This window comes from Carcharodon carcharias, chromosome 19 (genome assembly GCF_017639515.1).
Source record: "Carcharodon carcharias isolate sCarCar2 chromosome 19, sCarCar2.pri, whole genome shotgun sequence".
In the NCBI taxonomy this organism is placed as follows: domain Eukaryota; kingdom Metazoa; phylum Chordata; class Chondrichthyes; order Lamniformes; family Lamnidae; genus Carcharodon; species Carcharodon carcharias.
In genome coordinates this window covers 48,730,583-48,751,951 of record NC_054485.1, presented here as the reverse complement: position 1 = coordinate 48,751,951, position 21,369 = coordinate 48,730,583, and positions in this window count along the sequence as shown.

Sequence of the window (21,369 nt, the reverse complement as noted above, 5' to 3'; positions counted from 1 at the left end):
ATTAAGCTACATGAGGAGGTGTGCCAGTAACTCACCCCGAATGTGTAGATGAGGCTCAAGGACAAATTTCTATCAATCCCAGGACTTCTTAGTACAGGTGTGGATGTGTGCTGTGCACACAGTGCTGAGACTGGGCCAGTCCGGGCTCACTAAACATGAGCTAGATGTGAGGCAAAAGTGCCGTTACTCTGTCCCAACTAGGTGTTTTTTCCAAATTTATCAGAAATCTCCATCTAGGATTCCAAGTATAGAAACAACCAATATTACTAATTCTTACACTATTCTTCTTGGTAGACTCCTCATTGTTGGAGTATGCCCAATCTATAAGTGATTTCATTATCTTCTGTGTGTCCTCTCATGATCGAAGATTGGCATGGACATCTACAGAACTAGCAGTTCATGTTGTCATTGTTGGTGCTTGGGTGGGATTCTGGAACTGTGCCACCTCTAACCTTCCTCCGGAAAATGTTGGATTTTCCAAGTTTGGGGTGGCTAGTCATTAAAATATGCTGAGCCAGGTTTCAGTGCTTTCCCCCAGATGTGCTGGTCAGCTGCAGTATTTTCCCAAAACAGGTGGTCTGTAATGCAGGTGCCTGTAAGGATCTTTTTTAGGGTGTCCTTTTCTCATTTGTAATGACTACCTCAATATTGTTTGCCCTGAGGCAGTTCCCCACAGAAGATCTGCTTGAGAATTCTGTAGTCATCTGTGCCCTGCTGAGTTGAATTTTCTATTGAGCCCAGCATGATGGAGGACCTCAATGTTCACAATTTTCTCATGCCACCAAGTTCTCATGTTGGACCTCAGGTGTATTTGTTGGAAGCATTCCTAACTAATCTGTACATCAACAATTGGTGGACAACGACTCGTTCATTCTTTGTCATCATTCCTTTGATGGTCACATTATGAGGAACAATGTTCAGCTGGAACAGGAATTGGATTCTCGACTGGAGATTTTGAAGTGACATCACTGATTTACACACATTTCAGAGGGAGTTTAATCTCTTCCCTGTGCCTTGGTTGGCAAGGAGATGAACCATACTTATGGCAATTTTTTCAGCTCTTGCTTTCTTGGAAGTGGAAGGAAGAGAGGTCAAGCACATTTCTGAGATTCAGTGAAGGAAACTTGTTTCTGTAACTTGTTGGGCCATATGTGGTACACTGTGAAGAGAAAATCACTTGCAGTGCACCATGTGTTCTATTGTAAGTAATGATGCCAATGTCAGTGCCCATTAAAACTGAGGGGCACTAATAGCTTTTATTGATGACCAGAAATAGCTTTTGAACATAACCTCTCCACAAATTATTTCTCAACCCCAGGCAGTAGATATATTACTTTATTTTTTTTAATTCATTCATGGGATGTAGGCGTCACTGGCAAGGCCAATGTTTATTGCCCATCCTAATTGCCCTTGAGAAGCTAGTGGTGAGCTGCCTTCTTGAACAACTGCAGTCCATGTAGTGAAGGTAAACCCACAATGCTGTTAGGAAGGGAGTTCCAGGATTTTGATCCAGCAACAGTGAAGGAACGGCAATATATTTCCAAGTCAGGATGGTGTGTGGCTTGGAGGGTAACCTCCAGGTGGTGGTGTTCCCATGTATTTGCTGCCCTTGTCTTTCTAGATGGTAGCAGCTGTGGATTTGGAAGGTGCTGTCAAGGAACCCTAGTGAGTTCCTGCAGTGCATCTTGTAGATGGTACACACTGGTGCCACTGTGTCTCTGTGGTGGAGGGAGTGAATGTTTGTGGATGGAGTGCTAATCAAGTGGGCTAATCAAGTCCTGGATGGTGTCGAGCTTCTTGAGTGTTGCTGGAGCTGCATTCATCCAGGCAAGTGGAGAGTATTCCATCACACTCCTGACTTGTACCTTGTAGATGCTGGACAGGCTTTGGGGAGTCAAGAGGTAAGCTGCTCACCACAAGATGCCTAGTCTCTGACCTGCTCTTGCAGCTGCATTATTTATATGGCTAGTCCAGTTCAATTTCTGGTCAATGGCAACTCCCAGGAACAAAAATAAAAATAGCTGAGAAAACTCAGCAGGTCTAACAGCATCTGCGGAGAGGAATACAGTTAACGTTTCAAGCCCGTATGACTCTTCATCAGAACTGAGGAAATATAGAAATGAGGTGAAATATAGGCTGGTTAAGGGGGTTGGGACAGGTAGAGCTGGATAGAGGGCCAGTGATAGGTGGAGGCAAAGAAGAGATTGCCAAAGATGTCATAGACAAAAGGACAAAGGAGTGTCTACATGAGGGTTTCAGGGTTGAGGTTAAGAAGTGATGATAATCTTCCTAATTCATTAATGTTTTATTTATCTTGAACATGTTAAAGAAATGTCAGAAGAGATTAAAGAAACCGGCAGAAAAATGGGTAGCAATCCATATATCTGAGTGAGTATATCTTTTTGTAGAAGAACAAGATTGTTTGCTGTCTGTTCTTTTTTTGTGTTGTAAGTCTCATGCACTGGTTTATGATACTTGTACACTCATATTTATACTGTGGCATCATTGAGGCAACTAGGATTGAGGCTGAAGTCATAAATTGCTTCACTGATAATTGGATCTGCAGCTTGTTGTGGAGGAGATTGGCTGCCATGGGACCATGCATGGCGGGTTTATCATTCCACCTCACAGAAGGTGTGATTGGCAGCTTTTGGTCAGGTTGCAAGATATTCTGCTGATAAGAAAGTCACTGGAACATATTTATATCCTCCTCCTCGCCCTGCCAACAGCTGTCACATGAGTTATAGGGTAATAGGCAGCAAGTACTTACTGAATTCTCTGGTCCAACAAAATCTACTGAAAGAACTAACAACTGGAAGTAGCATTGAGAGGTTGAAGGAAGACGATCTTTGTCAGAGCTATTAACAACAAGAACATGCCCTTAATTAAAATGTATTTTAGCTTTGGGTGGTGAGGATCTGCTAATATAAAATTTGCAATAGACCTGTGGAAAAAAATGCGAATACCAACCTGCTAATTACTGGTGGGTTAATTTCTCTAAAGGTATTTTGCTTATAAGGCCTGACATTGGTTGAATTGTTGAAACTGGGAAAGTTCAGAAGAGCATGAGTTCGTCAGGTATGAATATTTCTCAAGACGGAATTTTCAAGCTGAGAATTATTGACACTAATACTCAGGCATTCAAACCATGTGGGCAGGTGTTAACAAAGTAGATGTTCCAATCATGGGAAAAGTTTTAATGGATCAGATTGCCTGTACTTCTTCAACTCAAGGGGAAGGGTCTCCATGAGATTTTAGTTTTCAGCTAGTTTTAGTTATATTTAACCTAGAAATAAAGGGGAGGTTGAAGAGTGATAGATTGTGTTCATAACTCAATATGTTGAGCTGTCTGATAGCACTGATAACTTCAGGACGTCCCAAAGTGCTTTACATCCATTGAAATTTGCTTGACTTGTAGTCATTTTTGGAATGTAGGAAACAGCTGGCAGTTTGCACACACCAATAAAGAGAAATATGATAATGACCAGGTAATCTGTGCTTTAGTGACCACTGCTTGATGGATAAATATTAGTCAGGACACAGAACTCCTTTACTCTTCTTCAAAATAGTGCTAGGGGACTTTTCACATCCACTTAAGAGAGCAATGCCTCATCTGCACCTCTTAACAGGACAGTACCTCTTTGCTACTGCACTGGAGTGTCAGCCTAGAAGTTTTCACTCAAATCTCTGGGGCAGAATTTTATGACAGCAGGATTTTACGTTCCCGCTGTTGTCAATGGAGTTTACAATGTCTTGCTGCATTTTATGGCCCCATGCCTGCTGAAACTGGGCCATAAAATTCTGCCCCTGGAGTGGGGCTTGAAGCTATCACTTTCCAATTCAGAGGCAAGAATGCCACCACTGAGTTATACCTGACACAAGGGGCAGTTAGTAGCTGAAAGTAGAAAAGCAAACGTCTGCAGATGACACACTGAATATAGGGCCAGAGACTAGAGCCTATGTATTGAAAAGACAGCTGGTAATGTTTCCATAAGGCAGCAGAAGAGTGCCAACTTTAAGAAGTTCTTGTGTATTTGAATGTCATTCCAGATCTTGACTTTAACAAAAGTAGCACAATTCCTACCTGTTATTTTGTTATACAAACCATCAGAAACATATTACAAACTTCAGAGTTGATATGCTTTCTCAAGGTAAATCCAACTGCAACTGAATTCTGAGCTGAGTTATGCTATTTTAAATTCAACACAATGCATTATTGTAATCCAGAGGCAAGTTACTTGTCTGCGGTGATTGACTAAGTTAACACTTGCCTTATTATGGGCGACATAGAAGTGTTACTTAGTGATGTGATGAATTGAGCCTGCCTACTATTCTGTCCTTGACATCTATGAGAAAAAACAAGAGTTCAGTGAGTTTTCAGCTGAGTTGGCAATGTAGAATACAAGTCGATTTGAGTATCATAACAAAATCCAGGTTTTCAAATTAATTGAAGTCTAGGATTGGTGGAGTTTTGAGGTTGCGATTGTATACGAATGTGTATGTGTACCGCACCTTAAATATGAGTATCTACATAATAATTAAGCTGAATCATAACCAATGTTGAGAAGTATAGGGAGTTTCATTATTTATAAAGTAACAAATTGTCAAACTTAATGAAAAAGTATAATAATAAACGTATTACATTTCTAAGTATTACTGAGAAAAAGAGATTTTTTGTTGAAGCTTTTCATCTTGCACTCATCAGCACAGAGCGTGAAATGATCTGGTTGCGCAAACTCTGGAATGGGCCAAAGATTGTCACTTTCAGCCCTGAAAAGTGCCCAGTCTATTTCAGATTACCCTGGAAAGACAAGGTATCTCAAAAATTAGAGCAACAGGTGAAACTAGCTGTTTCATGCTGCTACTATGCAGTAGCAACATTACTTGTATTCGCCACTAACAGGATGCTGCCGTCAAACCAAAAGACCTTCTGCCTATCACATAAGTAACTAATGTGTTGTATGAATTTCAGTGCCAGTGGTCACCACTGGCTAGGTGTATAGGCCGTACATCCCAAAAACTGGCGGGTCGTATCAGACAGCATGTCCCAGCCGCTGTTCACAACGGGCAAGGTACAGACCATACCTAACCAGCCCGTGCTTGCAAAACTCAAAACATTGTGTCCGACATTAGATGTGATACCACAATTGGGCATCATTTGCTAAATAATCCTCAGTGTGGTAAGAGTTATGAGGGCAACAAATTTAAGATTGTCAGTTGGGTTTGCACTGTGGCACATTTGCATGAATTGGAAGCTATATATATATATATATATATATATATAGGGCTCTGTTCTTTGCAGACAGAAAGAACGTGTACACACATTGCACCTCTTTCAGCTAAACAAAATAAGTGACCACCATTCACTGATGCATTCCCCAAGACAATGCCTTGACCAATCAGAGTCAAGCTGCCTGGTTTAAATTTCAAGCAAGGCTTGGCAGTTAACTATCACTCACCAACAACTGGTGCATTTTCCATGGCAACTCCTCTACCAGTCAGAGTCCATTTGTCAACCAATGAGCATTCTCTCCTCATACAGTATAAATATGTTGTTTCCCCTGATATTGGTATTTTCTTGTGAATTGTTCTGATGAGTGCAAGATGAAAAGCTTTGACAAAAATTTCTCTTTTTACAGCAATACTCAAGTTCTGTGCTACCAAATTTCTAAATAATAATTGGCCTATTATATTAAGAATTGTGAAATAATTGATCCTCAGTCTCCATATCAATAAATTAACTTATTTTGTTAAACACTAAGGAGAACTTAATGTTTGAATCATGGGTTAAATTTTTTGAATGTGGCAATGACTGTTATCTAGACAAGTTATTGAGATATGGAAACATTGTGGGATTTTGCATTTAAAGTGCAGTCTTGCAGCTCCATCTCCATCTTACCACGCTAAAGACAATATTGTGATGAACAGACACCTTGGAAGCAATTTTAACTTAATCCATCCATCAGGAACGGATACAACTCTAGTTTTGTTGAACTTCTGACCACATACTCACGCCAGCACGAAGACCACCTATTTCCACCTCCGTAACATAGCCCGACTTCGCTCTACATCAGCTCAACTGCTGCTGAAACTTCATTCATGCAAATGTTACCTTTAGGCTGGACTTTCCAATGTTCTGCTGGCTGGCCTTGTCATACATCCTACTCTCTGTAAACTTGAGGTTATCCAAATTCTGCTGCTGTGTCTTAACTCACACCAAGTCCTATTTACACTTTACCCCTGTGCTTACTGATCTCTTTTGGCTCCCAATCAAGCAACATCTTTATTTTAAAACTCTTCTCCTTGCATTCAAATCCATCCATGGCCTCCCTGTCTTTGTAATCTCCTCCAGCATCATAACTGTCTGAGATATCTGCACTCCTTCTGAGCATCCCCAATTTAACTACTCCACCGTTGGTGCCATGCTTCCGCTGCCTAGGCCTTAACCTTTGGATTTCCTCCCTAAACCTCTCTGGCTTTCTACCTCACTTTCCATCTTTAAGACACTTCTTACACCTACCTCCATAACCAAGCTTTTGGCCTTCTGTTCTATCATCACCTTATGTGTCTCAATGTCTAATTTTGCTTTATAATGCTCCTGTGAAGTGCCTTCAGCTGTTTTATTATGGTAAAGGCGCTATATAAATATAAGTTGTTCTTTTACACCCCAGCCTCAAGGCTTCTCACTTGATGGGTGAGGTTAAAATTGCTTCCGATCCAAGGGACAAAACAAAATGAGTAATGTTTTAACTGAAAGAAATAAAACTATCTTCTGCCCCTTTAAACGTCAATTTTTAAAAAATATATATATATATATGTGCCTCTGTGTGACACCGACTGCAGTGTTCATTACCTCAACCTTCATTTGTAGTCGAGAGATACTGTGTAGCTGACATTGACGAACAAGGACTCCAGAGATTCCATCAATCAACAGCTGCTCTGAATTTAGCTTCTCAGACATACAGGCCACAAGGTCATATTTAGTGGGAAATAAGCCTTCCATTTTAACTAGAACTTTTCTTCCCTTTAATACACAGAATATTGGAACACCAGAAGCTCATCTCCCCTGTCCTACCTCAATTTCTTAATTTAAATAGCTTCTGTCACTGTCTTCTGGGGCTGTAATCTTTCTTTGGTACAAAGTCTAATTAAAGATGAAAGGTAATAGCCTTTGAAATCTGAAATGAATTGGCGTCGAGGTCTAAACAACAGTGTTCATCTTCTATAATTCTATCCAGGGACATGTAATGTGAGTTCTCTAGTTTCGAGATACACAGCAGTCCAGTCGCTTTTACAATCCTTTGTGTTAAAGTTCTCCTTGTTTGGGTGTCCAGGATCTGATGGACTAGGCTCAATGTGTGTGACGTTCCCATAAATTTTTAAATTTATGTTAGTTATTCTGCTCAAATGACTGCAAGACAACTGCGCAGTAGGTTTTGTCTGAGCCAAAATTTATGGAGGGTGGAAGATGGGAAGTGGCCCAAGGGAGCATTGGAATAGTCAAGGGTAGGGGCAACAAAAACATGGATGAAGGTTTCCACACAAGATGGGCTGAGGCAGGGCTGGGACAGACCATGTAAAGTAAGTGGAAATAAGTGGTCCTTATGATGGAGAGGGCATGTCAGTTAATAAATGGAGGAGCATTGGATGAAATTCAGTTCAATATTGAATTCAATTGAATCCTTTCCTGCTAGCTGAAAATTGATGGGACGTGACAAGCTGGCAAGGAATTTTGCAAGGCGTTCTGTCATCAGCCATCTAGCTATGGAACTGAAGGAATGCCTGGTGGCACAATGTGAGATTCAAAACTTTCACTTAAATTACAAAGAAACAGAGGGTCCTATACAGCCTCAAGGGACAAATTACACAACCTCATTGCAGTCAAATACACAGGGCTGAATTTTGCCGTCAGCGAGCAGGGAAGTCGCCGGAAGTCATCCCACTTGCTGACGTATAAAATGACCTAGGATGACTTCGGGCGGAACACCCAACGACATTCCAATTGAGGCTATCGACAGGATCATTTAAACAATTAAAGGACCTGCCCATCCAACCTTAAGGCCAGGAGCCCCAGCGGGGAAAGAAAAAACATGAAAGCTCATCCAGCGGCGGGATGAGGTTTCATGTAGGGATTTAAAAAGTTTAATAAAGTTTTAGTGTAATTAATGAACATGTCCCATCTCATGTGACATTGTAACTGGCTGCAATGAGACTGTAACTGGTTGCAATGAGATTGTAACTGACTGAAATAAGACTGTTACTAACTTCAGTGAGACATTGACACATGAGGGGGAACATGTTAAGGATTTTTTTTCCTATTTTTAACGTTTTTAAAAGTGTAAGCGATCTCCCTGAGGCAGCACTTAGCCTCAGGGAGATGTGTGCTCTTGCGTGCATATGCGCGAAAGAGCACACTCTCGCTTTTGGGGAATCCCCGCCCGCACAGGAAGCGCATAGCATTTCCCGCCAGCCGTCACGCTGGGTGGGCTTTAATTTGCCCGCCCACTTAAAATGGCAGTGGGGCCCGCTTCTCCAGCGGGGATCAGCTCCCCGCCTGCCGGAGATTGGGTCGGGCCTGCCCGCCCGACAGGCAGAAAACTCTGCCCACAGTCTCATTGAAGTTAGTAACAGTCTTATTGGAGTCAGTTACAGTCTCATTGCAACCAGTTACAGTCTCATTGCAACCAGTTACAGTCCCATTGCAGCCAGTAACAGTCTTATTGCCGCCAGTTACAGTCTTATTGCAGCCAATTACACAGTCTCATTGAAGTCAGTTCCAGTCTCATTGAAATCAGCTCCAGTCTCATTGCAGTCAGTTAGACAGTCTTATTGCTGTCAGTTACTGTCTCATTGCAGTCAGTTACACAGTCTCACTGTGGTCAGTTACACAATATCATTTAAGTCAGTTACAGTCTCATTGCAGTCAGTTATACAGTCTCATTGCAATCAGCTGCAGCCTCAACACAGTCAGTTAGAATCTCATTACAGTCAGTTACATAGCCGCATAACAGGCAGCTACAGTCTCATTGCAGTCAGTAACACAATCTCGTTGAAGTCAGTTACAGTCTCATTGTAATCAGTTACACAATCTTATTGCAGTCAGTTACAGCCTTTGTTTTAAATTCATTCATGAGATGTGGGCACCATGAGCTGGACTAGCATTTATTGCCCATCCCTAATTGCCCTTGAGAAGGTGGGAGTGAGCTGCCTTCTTGAACTGCTGCAGTCCATGTGGTGTAGGTACACCCACAGTGCTGTTAGGGAGGGAGTTCTAGGATTTTGACCCAGCAACAGTGAAAGAACCGCGATATATTTCCAATCAGGATAGTGAGTGGCTTGGAGGGGAACCTCCAGGTGGTGGTGTTCCCATGCTTCTACTGCCCTTGTCCTTCTAGATGGTAGTGGTCTTGGGTTTGGAAGGTGCTGTCTAAGGTGTCTTGGTGAGTTCCTGCAGTGCATCTTGTAGATGGCACAGACTGCTACAACTGTGCATCAGTGGTGGAGAGAGCGAATGTTTATGGTTGCGGTGCCAATCAAGCGAGTTGCTTTGTCCTGGATGGTATCGAGCTTCTTGGGTGTAATGGGAGCTGCACTCATCCAGGCAAGTGGAGAGAATTCAACCATACTCCTGACTTGTGCCTTGTAGATGGTAGAAAGGCTTTGGGGAGTCAGGAGGTGAATTATTCTCCACAGGATACCGAGCCTCTGGCCTGCTCATGTCGCCACAGTATTTACATGACTACTCCAGTTCAGTTTCAGGTCAATGGTATCCCTCGGGATGTTGATAGTGTGGGATTCAGCGATGGTAATGCCATTGATGTCAAGGGGTGATGGGTACATTCTCACCTGTTGGAAATAGTCATTGCTTGGCACTTGTGTGGCACGAATGTTACTTGCCATTTGTCAGCCCAAGGCTAGATATTGTCCAGGTCTTGCTACATTTGGACATGGACTGCTTCAGTATTTGAGGAGTCATGAATGGTGCTGAGTATTGTGCAATCATCAGTGAACATCCCCACTCCTGATCTTATGATGGAAGGAAGGTCATTGATGAAGCAGCTGAAGATGGTTGGGCCTAGGACATTACCCTGAGGAACTCCTACAGTGATGTCCTGCAGCCAAGATGACTGACCTCCAACAACCACTACCATCTTCCTTTGTGCTAGGTATGACTCCAACCAGCAGAGAGCTTTCCTGCTGATTCCCATTGACTCCAGTTTTGCTCGGGCTCCTTGATATCACACTCAGTCAAAAGCTGCCTTGATATCAAGGGCAGTCACTCTCACCTCACCTCGGGAGTTCAGCTCTTTTGTCCATGTTTGAAACAAGGCTGCAATGAGGTGAGGAGCTGAGTGATCCTGGCGGAACCCAAACTGAGCATCATTGAACAGGTTATTGCAAAGCAAGTGATACTTGATAGCATTGTTGATGACCCCTTCCATCACTTTACTCATGATCGCGAATAGGCTGATGGGGCAGTAATTGGATGGGTTGGACTTGTCCTGCTTTTTGTGTACAGGACATACCTGGGCAATTTTCCACATAGCCGAGTGGATGCCAGCGTTGTCCTGGAACAATTTGGCGAGGGTGCAGTAAGTTCTGGAGCACAAGTCTTCAGTACTATTGCTGGAATACTGTCAGGGCCCATTGCCTTAAGACTGGCATCTGTGATGCTGGGGACTTCTGGAGGAGGCCAAGATGGATCATCCACTCGGCACTTCTGGCTGAAGATTGTTGCAAATGTTTCAGCTTTATCTTTTGCTCTAATGTGCTGGGTCCCCCCTCACTGAGGATTGGGATATTTGTGGAGCATTCACAGTGAGTTGTTTATTTGTCCACCACCATTCACGACTGGATGTGGCAGGACTGCAGAACTTAGATCTGATCCACTGGTTGTGGGATCACTTAGCTCTGTCTAACACTTGCTGCTTACGCTGTTTGGTACACAATTGGTCCTGTGTTATAGCTTCACCAGGTTGACACCTCATTTTTAAGTATGCCTGGTGCTGCTCTTGGCATACCCTCCTGCACTCTTCGTTGAACCAGCGTTGATCCCCTGGCTTGATGGTAATAGTGGGGGATGTATCGGGCCGTGAAGGTACAGATTGTGTTTGAATACAATTCTGCTGCTGCTGATGGCCCACAGTGTCTCATGGATGCCCAGTCTTGTGTTGTTAGATCTGTTCAAAATCTATCCCATTTAGCACGGTGGTAGTGCCACACAACACGATGGAGGGTATCCTCAATGCGAAGATGGGACTTTGTCTCCACGATGACTGTGCAGCAGTCACTCCTATTGATACTGTCATGGAGAGATGTATCTGTGGCAGGTAGGTTGGTGAGGATGAGGTCAAGTATGTTTTCCTCTCTTGTTGGTTCCATCACCACCCGCCACAGACCCAGTCTAACAGCTATACGCTCAAGGACTTGGCCAGCTCAGTCATTAGTGGTGCTACCGAGCCAGTCTTGATGATATTGATTGATACCCCCCTGCCCAGAGTACATTTTGCACCCTTGCTACCCTCAGTGCTTCCTCCAAGCAGCGTTCGACATGGAGGAGCAATGATTCATCAGCTGAGGGGTAGGGCGGTAGTTGCAGTCAGTTACAGTCTCACTGCAGTCAGTTATAGTCTCATTGTAGTCAGTTACAATCTCACGCAGTCAACTACAGTTTCATCGCAGTCGGATACAGTCTTGTTGCAGTCAGTTACACTCTCATTGCAGTCAGCTACAGTCTCAATGCAGTGAGTTACACAGGCCGGGATTTTCCATGCCTGCTGGCATTGAGTGTGTTCGGTGGCGTGAGTGAACAATATGCTGAGAAGGCCTAAAATCTGCTTCACAACATCATGAAACCAGTTTTATGATCGTCCGCTCAGCCCGTTTATGGTGGGATGCGTTTCCTGCCATCAAATGTCAGGAGCCTCATTGTAATACATCAGCACATCATTATAAGGCCAGCCCGCTGGAGTCATCCCCCACTCTGCTGGATCATCCACCCACATTGACGGGAAAACACGCCAGTGTAGAACACGCCTTGACAAGTGTGATGTGCAGAAGTTGGGACTTACCACCAGGGCCTTGCTCACATCGCGGATATCCAAGGAGCAGAAGATGCTGGAGCCCGACAGCAACAGAATCCTGGAGGAATGTCCATGCAATGCTGGGTGGATTCTGGGTGGACATGGCTCTGCTGCAAAGCAGCTCATGGGAGTTGGAAAGTCATCGCTGAGGGTCTGCTCACAATGGATGATGGTTGAGAGGGTGGGTGAGGAACGCCTAGGATTGACTGGGAGAGGAAGAGGTATTGGGGGTGTAAGGTTGGTCGGGGGGGGGGGATGGTGTCGGGGGCGTGAGGTTGGGGGGATTGGGAGTACGGGGTGGGGGGTAAAGGGGGAGAAGATGGCATCTGGGGAGGTAGGTGTAAGGGGGGGTGTAAGGCGTAAGGGAAGGAGTTCAGAGGAGGGGAAGGATTGTGGAGAGGGGAAGGAGATGATGGGCTGGGGGGGTCAATGGTGATGGGGAAAGGAAATGGATGACTGGTGGGGGTGGGGAAAATACGGGGGACCGCATGAAAAACCGAATCCAGACCGTGCTGTCTAAATCAAAAGTGAAACCACAGTCATGGTGGGCGAGATCTGGTGCTGCATGGGAGTGTGATCATTGGTGAGCAGAGATGCAGGTCAGCTCAGATGGATTACTGAAAGCAAACCCCAGCAGGCAGCATTCAAAATGTTCAGGACATTGAGATGAGTGTGATATGTAAAGGATCCGTGTGTGTGGGAGAGGCTTGCACAAGGCTCCAAAAGGCTCCCCACACACACACTTCTCCCTCCAGAGTCACTCATTGGCCAGATGCTCCTTCTGCAGTGACAGAAGATGAGGTTGAGGGGGTCACAGACAAAGGGGACTCAGAGGGAGAGGACAGCCTCTGAGATTCTTGAGTGGACGGCCCAGGGCTGTCCAGCTGCCGCTCCTCCTCCCTTCGGGTGCCCGGCGACCCCGGCCTGACTCCTTGAGGGTAAGGAATTGCTGGAGGGATGTCGAAGTGCCCCATTTCCCTTTCGCATTGACACTACAGGAACTCGCCCATGGCTCCCACGATGGAGAGCAAGTCTACACTCATCCCCGCATTCCGCTGGACCAGGATCTCCATGGCGTCCTCCATGCTCCCCATAGAGTCCTCTATATGCACACGTGGGCATCGTTTCATCAGAGAGCGGGCGACCGCACTCCTCCCACTCGGGTGCCACTCTGTTGAGCGCTTCCAACAGCTCTGCGTGATGTTCCCCCACCTTGTGCTGCCTCTCCACAATGAGTTGGAAGGCCAAATCTAAAGGCTCGTCATCTGAATCGGACCTCACAGATGCCTGATCCCCAGCAGTCTTCTAAGTGCCGGGGACCTCACAAAAATTTGTCTCCTGCTGCTGTGGACATATGTCCATGGGGTGACCACCAGATTGTGAAGCCGAGCCTGCTCTAGATCTAGGTCCCACTGAGGTGTGTGTCTGCGTTGGTGGAGGGTGTGGGTAAACGCTATGACGGGTCTTCCAGGCTGCTTATTTCCAGCTCTTTAATGGAGGAGGTGTCCTCTTGGCTGGAGGTGAGAGCCTGGATGGAGCTGAGGGACTGGCTGGCTGAGGATGTCAGTCACTTTGAAGACCTCCCTGTGAACCAAAGTAGAGATAATTACTGCATGGCAGCAGAGTCAAAAACAGGAGAGAGAGCACTCACATTTGCATTGAGATGATGTGGTGCAGGATCCTCATGAGGGTGTTCACTGCCGACCTCACCGTCACCACGGGAACAGTTCACACCCTCACCAGTCAATGCGATGGCACACACCTCGAAGTGAGTGAGGGGTCTAATGTGGACCATTCCACACCTGGTCTGGGACCTCTCCCTGCTGATGTGAGCAGGCTTCTCCTGCATGAAAACAAATGAAGAGCATGTGAGCAGGACGCATGGCACTGCATGGAATTTTTGTGTGGTGAGCAGAGACATGGACAGGATGAGGACTCGAGCTGGCAAGGATATGAGCCTGATGGAGTTGTGAGGGTGTGTGTGAGAGTTAATGGTGTTGTCCCTTGAGGTGTGAGATCCCTGTGGGTGTGTGATGGGTTTGAGAGTGTGTGAGTTGAGAGTGATGAGAAGACTGAATTACCCTGGTGGAATGGATGAGACCATTCGTCTTATACTGGCACTAGGTGGCTGTCCTCTTTTGCAGGGTATTGGCACTGCCACCGCCTCTCATGCTGGATTAGTGAGGCTCCTGCCCATCATGCGGCCAGAACAGGGGTAGAGGACATCACAGCGAGCCTCCACTGTGTCCAAAAGGTGCTCAATGGACACATCATTGAACCTGGGGACTGCAGTATTTTTATCTTTCAGTGCCATATTTTCTTTGCAGCAGTCATGGTGGAAACACTGAGAGGTGTGCATGTGGCTGGGCTTTAAATATGGTGCCCAGCATGATGAAGCGGCGAGGTGATGGCGTGGCAGATGAATGAAAGCCCACCCAACATGGAAACAGCTTGTTTCCCAGGAATGCATAATTAATGCGAGATGATACAACGTGAATAGCCGCCATTGTGGCCAGTGGGCAAAATGTCACTTTGCCTGCCCACTACCGCACTTAGTGCAAATCTGGGACAATTCCCACCCACAGTCTCATTGCAGTCAGTTATATAATGTCATGCAGTCAGTTCCAGTCCCATTGCATACAGTTACACAATCTCATGAAGTTACACAATCTCATGTAGTCGGTTACAGTTTCATTGCAGTCAGTTACGCAGTCTCATTGCAGTCATTTAGTCTCATTGCAGTCACTTACACAATCTCATTGAAGTCAGTTACAATCTCATTCCAGTCAGTGTCACAGTCTCATTGAAGTCAGTTACAGTCTCAATGCAGTTATTTACAGTCTCATTGCAATCAGTTACACAATTTCATTGTAGTCAGCTACAGTAACATTGCAATCAGTTACAGTCTCACTACATCAACTACACAATCTGATTGCAGTCAGCTACAAAATCTGATGCAGTCAGTTACAGTTTCATTGCAGTCAACTACAATCTCATCGCAGTCAGTTACACAATCTCATGGCAGTCATTTACTGTATCATTGCGGTCAATGACAGTCTCACTGCAGTCAATTACAATCTCATTGTCAGTTACACTCTCGTTGCAGTCAGTAACATTCTCGTTGAAGTCAGTTACAGTCTCATTGCAGTCAGTCACACAATCTCATTGCAGTCAAGTACACAGTCTCATTGCTGTCACTTACATAGTCTCATTGTGGTCAGGGACACAGTCTCATTGCAGTTAGTTACACAGTCTCATTGCAGTCAATTACACAGACTCTGGCTGCCTTTTAATTTTTAAACATTTAGCTGTCACCAGCTCCAGAAACAGATAAGCATTCCTCAAGTCAATCATTCTTATAAACAAAGACTTGAAAATATATCAGATGGTGTGCTTCCATGATATGTGCAGCACTAACAAAACAGTGCATCAGCCCATATGTGAAGTAAAATGTTATTTTCCCACATCGCTTCCAGCTGAAATCTCCATCAAGTAGCAGGATGGGAACAGGGAGACAATGCAAGATTTGTTTCTCCCTCTCCCCCGATCCGGTTGCTGGGCAATCAGTGAATGAGCTCAATAGCCAGTGAGGGTACAGAGTACTTTCAGTCACCATCAAGCTATACCCAGCATCTTCATACAAAGAGAAAACTGAGCAGAAAAATAAATGCTTGACAAATGATTGGTTTCAGCAGTTATAACACTGAGGTGGCCGGCATACACTTTGAATTGAAACAGCTAGGTAATTCAAAACCATGTTAAATGTCAGACTTACATAGAATTTAGGGTAGAGAAACAAGCCATTTGGTCCTACCAGTCAACCAGTCTGTGCTTCACATGAGCCTTCTCCCACTTGATTTCATTGCATCTGGTTATCTACATTACCTTTGATTCCTTTCCACCTCATGAACTTATCTAACTTCCTCTTAAATGTTGCAATGCTATTCTCCTTACTTACTCTGTCTGGTAGAAAGTTCCACATTCTAACCACTATCTGAGTAAAGATGTTTCTCCTGAATTCCTTATTGGATTTATTTTTAAAATTTATTTTTATCCATTCATGGGATGTGGGCTTCGCTGGTTGGGCCAGCATTTATTGCCCATCCCTAATTGCCCTTGAGAAGATGGTGGTGAGCTGTCTTCTTGAGCCGCTGCAGTCCATGTGGTGTAGGTATATCCACAATGCTGTTAGGGAGAGAGTTACAAGATTTTGACCCAGCGACAGTGAAGGAACAGCAATATATTTCCAAGTCAGGATAGTGAGTGACTTGGAGGGGAACTTGCAGGTGGTGATGTTCCCATGTGTCTGCTGCCCTTGCCCTTCTTACTGACTATAACATGCGTACATAGTTTTGGTCCCCTTATCTAAGGGAGGACGTACTTCCAAAGAAGGACTGCAACGGAGGTTCACCAGATTAATTCTTGAGATGGCAGTATTGTCATATGAGGAGAGATTGGGAAGGCTGGGCCTATATTCCCGTTAGTCTTGAAGAATGAGGGGTGACCTAACTGAAACTTACAAAATTCTTACCTACATCCACCCTGTCATGCTGTGTAAGATGTTTCCCCATGTTGGTGAGGCTAAAGCCAGGGACACAGTTTCAGGATAAGGGCTAGGCCATTTAAGAATGCAATGAGGAGGAATTTCTTCCTTCAGAGGGTGGTGAATCTTTGGAATTCTTTACCTCAGAGGGCTTTGGAAGCTCAATTTTTGACCATGGTCAAAACAGAAATCGATAGATTTCTGGAGTCTAATGAAATCAAGGGATGTAGGGATAGTGCAGGAAAGTGGCATTGAGGTAGATGATTAGCTAATTGAATGGTGGAACAGGCTTAATGAGTTTTCAAATGGTTTTCTATTGTTCCTATGTATGGTCACAGGTAGAAATGTCTTCTCATTTCTACCCTATCAAGCCCCTTCATAATTTTTAAAGCATCAATTGGGGCACCTCTCCATTTCTTCTTTTCTAGAATAAAGAGCCCCAACTGTTCAGTCCTGATCGCTGTGACCTCTCTGTTCTGGTATCACTTTACATTCTGCTCATTGCTTCATTAAAAGCTGAGCCCTATAATTCAACATAACTCTGTATCCGTATGCAGCAAGACCTGGAAAATATCCAACCTTGGGCTGATAAGTGGTAAGTATCACTAGTGCCACACAAGTGCCAGGCAAAGACTATCTCCAACAAGAGAAAATCTAACCATCTCCCCATGACATTCAGTGGCATTACCATTACTGAATCCCCCAATCTCAACATCCGGGAGGTTACCGTTGACCAGAAACTCAACTGAACCAGCCACATAAATACTCTGGCTACAAGAGCAGGTCAGATGCTGGGATTTCTGTGGTGAGTAGAAAGCCTGTCCACCATCTACAAGGCACAGGTCAGGAGTGTGATGGAATACTCCTCACTTGCTTGGATGAGTACAGCTCAAACAACACTCAAGAAGCTTGACACCATCCAGAACAAAACAGCCCACTTAATTGGCACCCCATCCACAAACATTCACTCCCTCCACCCCCGATGCACAGTGGCAGCAGTGTGTACCATCTACAAGATGCACTGCAAAAACTCACCAAGGCTCCTTTGATAGCACCTTTCAAGCCTATGACCTCCACCATCTCAAAGGACAGGGTCAGCAGATAAATGAGAACACCCCCACCTGGAAGTTCCCCTCCTCACCATCCTGACTTGTAACTATATCGCCATTCCTTCACTGTCGCTGGGTCAAAATCCTGGAACTCCTTCCCTAACAGCACTGTGGGTGTACCTGCACCACATGGACTGCAGTTGTTCAAGAAGACAGCTCACCACCACCTTCTCAAGGGCAATTAGGGATGGGTAATAAATGTTCACTGAGCCAGCAATGCCCACTGCTTTACACACAGAACACTCACTTTAAGACTGTTCCTCCTAAGTGAAATTAAAGAATAACAATAATAAGCTTTAACTTTCCTTAAATCAGTCCATCTTTGAGGGTCACCTGAGCTGGACTCTAATTCTAGTTTTGCAAGTAAGTAAGCCTCCGAACAGCAGTGGATGTGTCAGCCAGCCTGAATATGAGCCTGAATTTGTGGCCTTTAAGATAGGCAGCTGTTATCATAGCAGAAAGAAATCATCCTTTGTACCAGTTATAGTATGAATTACTGTGTCTAGAGAATTTTCTGCTTAATTGTGAATCAAGAGATTAAAGGTAACCCAGCAATCTCCTGAGAAATTCATAAAATATAACCTATTAAGAGTGAGCTGCCTGTACTGTTACCAGCACTTGTAGATAAACACCTGTTCAGAATGATCAGTAAAGTGATGGATCACTTATAATGCACAACAAAATAAAAGGTTTATAATCCTCAATTTAGTTTCACTTTTGTAGTCACATTTATTCTATTTGTTCCCCTCCCCTATTTAAACCAAATTTCCCATTGGTGATTTCAAAGTTTGGGCCTATAGTAATCTCATCGGCTGGACACACATCACAGGAACTTGCTGGTGAAAACACAAGAACATAAGAAATAGGAGCAGAACTGGTCCATGCAGCCCTCGAGCCTCCTCCATCATTCAGTAAAATCATGGCCAAACCTGTACATCAATCCACTTCCCGATCCTATTCCCACGTTCTAAACTCTCCAGCCTCTCAGCATTTACTCTGTCAAGCCTCCTAATAATCTTATACATTTCAATTAGGTCACCTCTCATTCTTCTAAACTCCACAGAATGTAGGTCCATTCTACTCAATCCCTCTTAAAAGGACAGCCCTCTCATCCCAGGAATCATCTAGTGAACCTCTGTGCAGCCCTTCTAAGGAAAATGCATCCTTTCTGAGATAAAGAGACCAAAACTGTACACAGTACTCCAGATATGATTTGCAGCAACTCTTCCTTATTCTTATGCACCAATCCCCTCGCAATAAATGCACTTGTTTTCCTAATTGCTTGCTGCACTTGCATGTTAACATTTTTGTGGTTCATGTACGAGGACAGCCAAGTCCCTCTGATTATCAACATTTACCAGTCTCTCACCCTTTCTGTTTTTCTACTCTTCCTACTGAAGCGGATAATTTCACACTTCCCCACATTTAGGGGAGTGACTGTAAAATTTCTCGGAAAGCCTTCCCACTGGGCTCCCGCTGCCCCAACCTCGTTGCAATTTTACACTTGGATGGTTGAGGTCTAGGTCAGGCTGTCCACCCTTTCCCCAGTTGAGGCCCTTTAGTGGCCAAATATTGACTACTTAAGGGTCGTTTCCTGCCCAGCCTCAAATCTCAGGCTGGTGGGAGGAGTTCAGGAGTAGGGGGGATGCCCGAAAAGTAAACGTGTTCAGCCCTTGGGCAAACAACCCCCCCCACCACCCCAGAATGTCCAGCCTATGCAGCTCCCCCCTCCCCTGGCTTCTCCAAAAACACTCCTGCTTCCCCCTCTGCCCACCGCCCTGTGCCTCACCTCCCCTCCCTATCCTGAGACCCCCAAAATTTACCTCCCAGGATTTAGACTCTGGGGACCACATGCAGTCCTGGTCCTGTCCACTGCAACATCTGGCACTGCTGGGATTAGAGAGCTGCTGGCCAATTAGATTAGCTGAATTCTCTCTGAGGCGGGACTTCCACCTGTGAGGAGCCGAAGTCCTGCCTCCAGCCAATTAACACTCGTTGTAGCATTAAATGGCTGCAGGGCTGGCAATATCGACTGGGATGTGTTCTCTGCCAACTTCTCAGGTGGTAGGAAGGGAAACCCCACCATCCTAAAAATCCTGGCCTATATTCAGTTTGTCCCATTGCCCATTCACTTAACCTGTCCATATCCCTTGTAACCTCTTTGTGTCCTCCTCATAGTCTACTTTCCCACCTAACTTTGTATTGTCAGCAAATGTGAGTGCATTACCTTGGTCCCCTCATCAAAGTCATTGATATACATTGTAAATATCTGAGGCCCAAGCACTGGTCCTTGCAAAATGTCACTAAGCAACACAAAAATCACCTCTCTATCCCTACTTTCTGTTGTCTATCCATTAACCAATCCTCAATACATGCTACCTTAACCCTATCTTGTGCAACAACCCCTTACATGTTACCTTAAAGATTACCTTTGAAAAGCCAAATACACTCCATCCACTGTATTCCCCTACCTGCTAGCTACAACTTTAATAAACTCTCATAGATTTGTCAAACACAATTTTCAATTCATAAATATGTGTTGACCCTGTTTAATCATATGAAAATGTTTTAAGTGTTCTGTTACCACATCCCTAATAATAAATTCTAGTATTTTCCCTTTTACTGACCAACTGGTCTATAGTTCCCTGTTTTCTCTCTCTCTCTCTTTCTTGAGAAGCGGGATTACATTTGCTATCTTCCGGTCACCGGGGACCATTCTACAATCTTGTCATAGAAAATAAATATACTTCATTCATACATTGCCTTTCATGTTTCAAAGTGCTTTACAGCCAATGTGGTACTTTTGAAGTGTAGTCACTGTTTTAATACGGCAGCTGATTTGCACACAGCAAGCTCCCACAAGCAGCATTGGCTGTGAATAGATGGATTGGCTCATGGTTCATTGTTCTGATGCAATTGAAAGTCATATACTTCACAATTTTTGACACCAGCTTTTAATAAAAAACTGAAGCTATAGGCTTCCTGTGTTTTTCCAAATATTTTTGTTTTAAAAGGTTTTGTAGAAGGTGAGCGGTTTTCTTTGAGAAACACTGAAAGGAATTGATCTGTTAGAAAAATATCCTGTCAATCAGGCAATGAGTAAAACAAAAGAAAAAGGTGGGGGAAAATGGGACCAAAGTTTTCTGAGCCTTAGAATTCGCATTTGCATCATCCAATTCCTCAGGTCCTACTCCCTCTGCTGCACAGGCAACTATGTCTTCTCTCTACTATGCTCTCCGTTCTCTGTCCCTTACCATTCCCTTCTTGCTGCCTCGCTTGCTCAAAGGTCTCCCTTAAGACCCTTCCACGTGACCATGTTTTTGCTTCATTTGGAACCTATGCCCTTCCCATCCACCCCTCCCCACCCCCACTTAGTATTCACTCATTATCCATTGCTTCTTAAAACACGCTGAGATACCTCTGCACATGTGAGCACTGTAGGGATGTAACTTGTTGAATGTAGTAGATTTACGAAGCAGGCTAGAAATTGGGAGAGACAATTAAGGACTAAAGTCAATATTCAGTCCAAGAATGGCAGAGTGCCAAGGAGGAAGATTCTGAAATTTGTGTTTTGCTTCATTGAACACAATGTGAGTACAACTGTGGAAAGAATTTGCATTTATATAATCTCCTT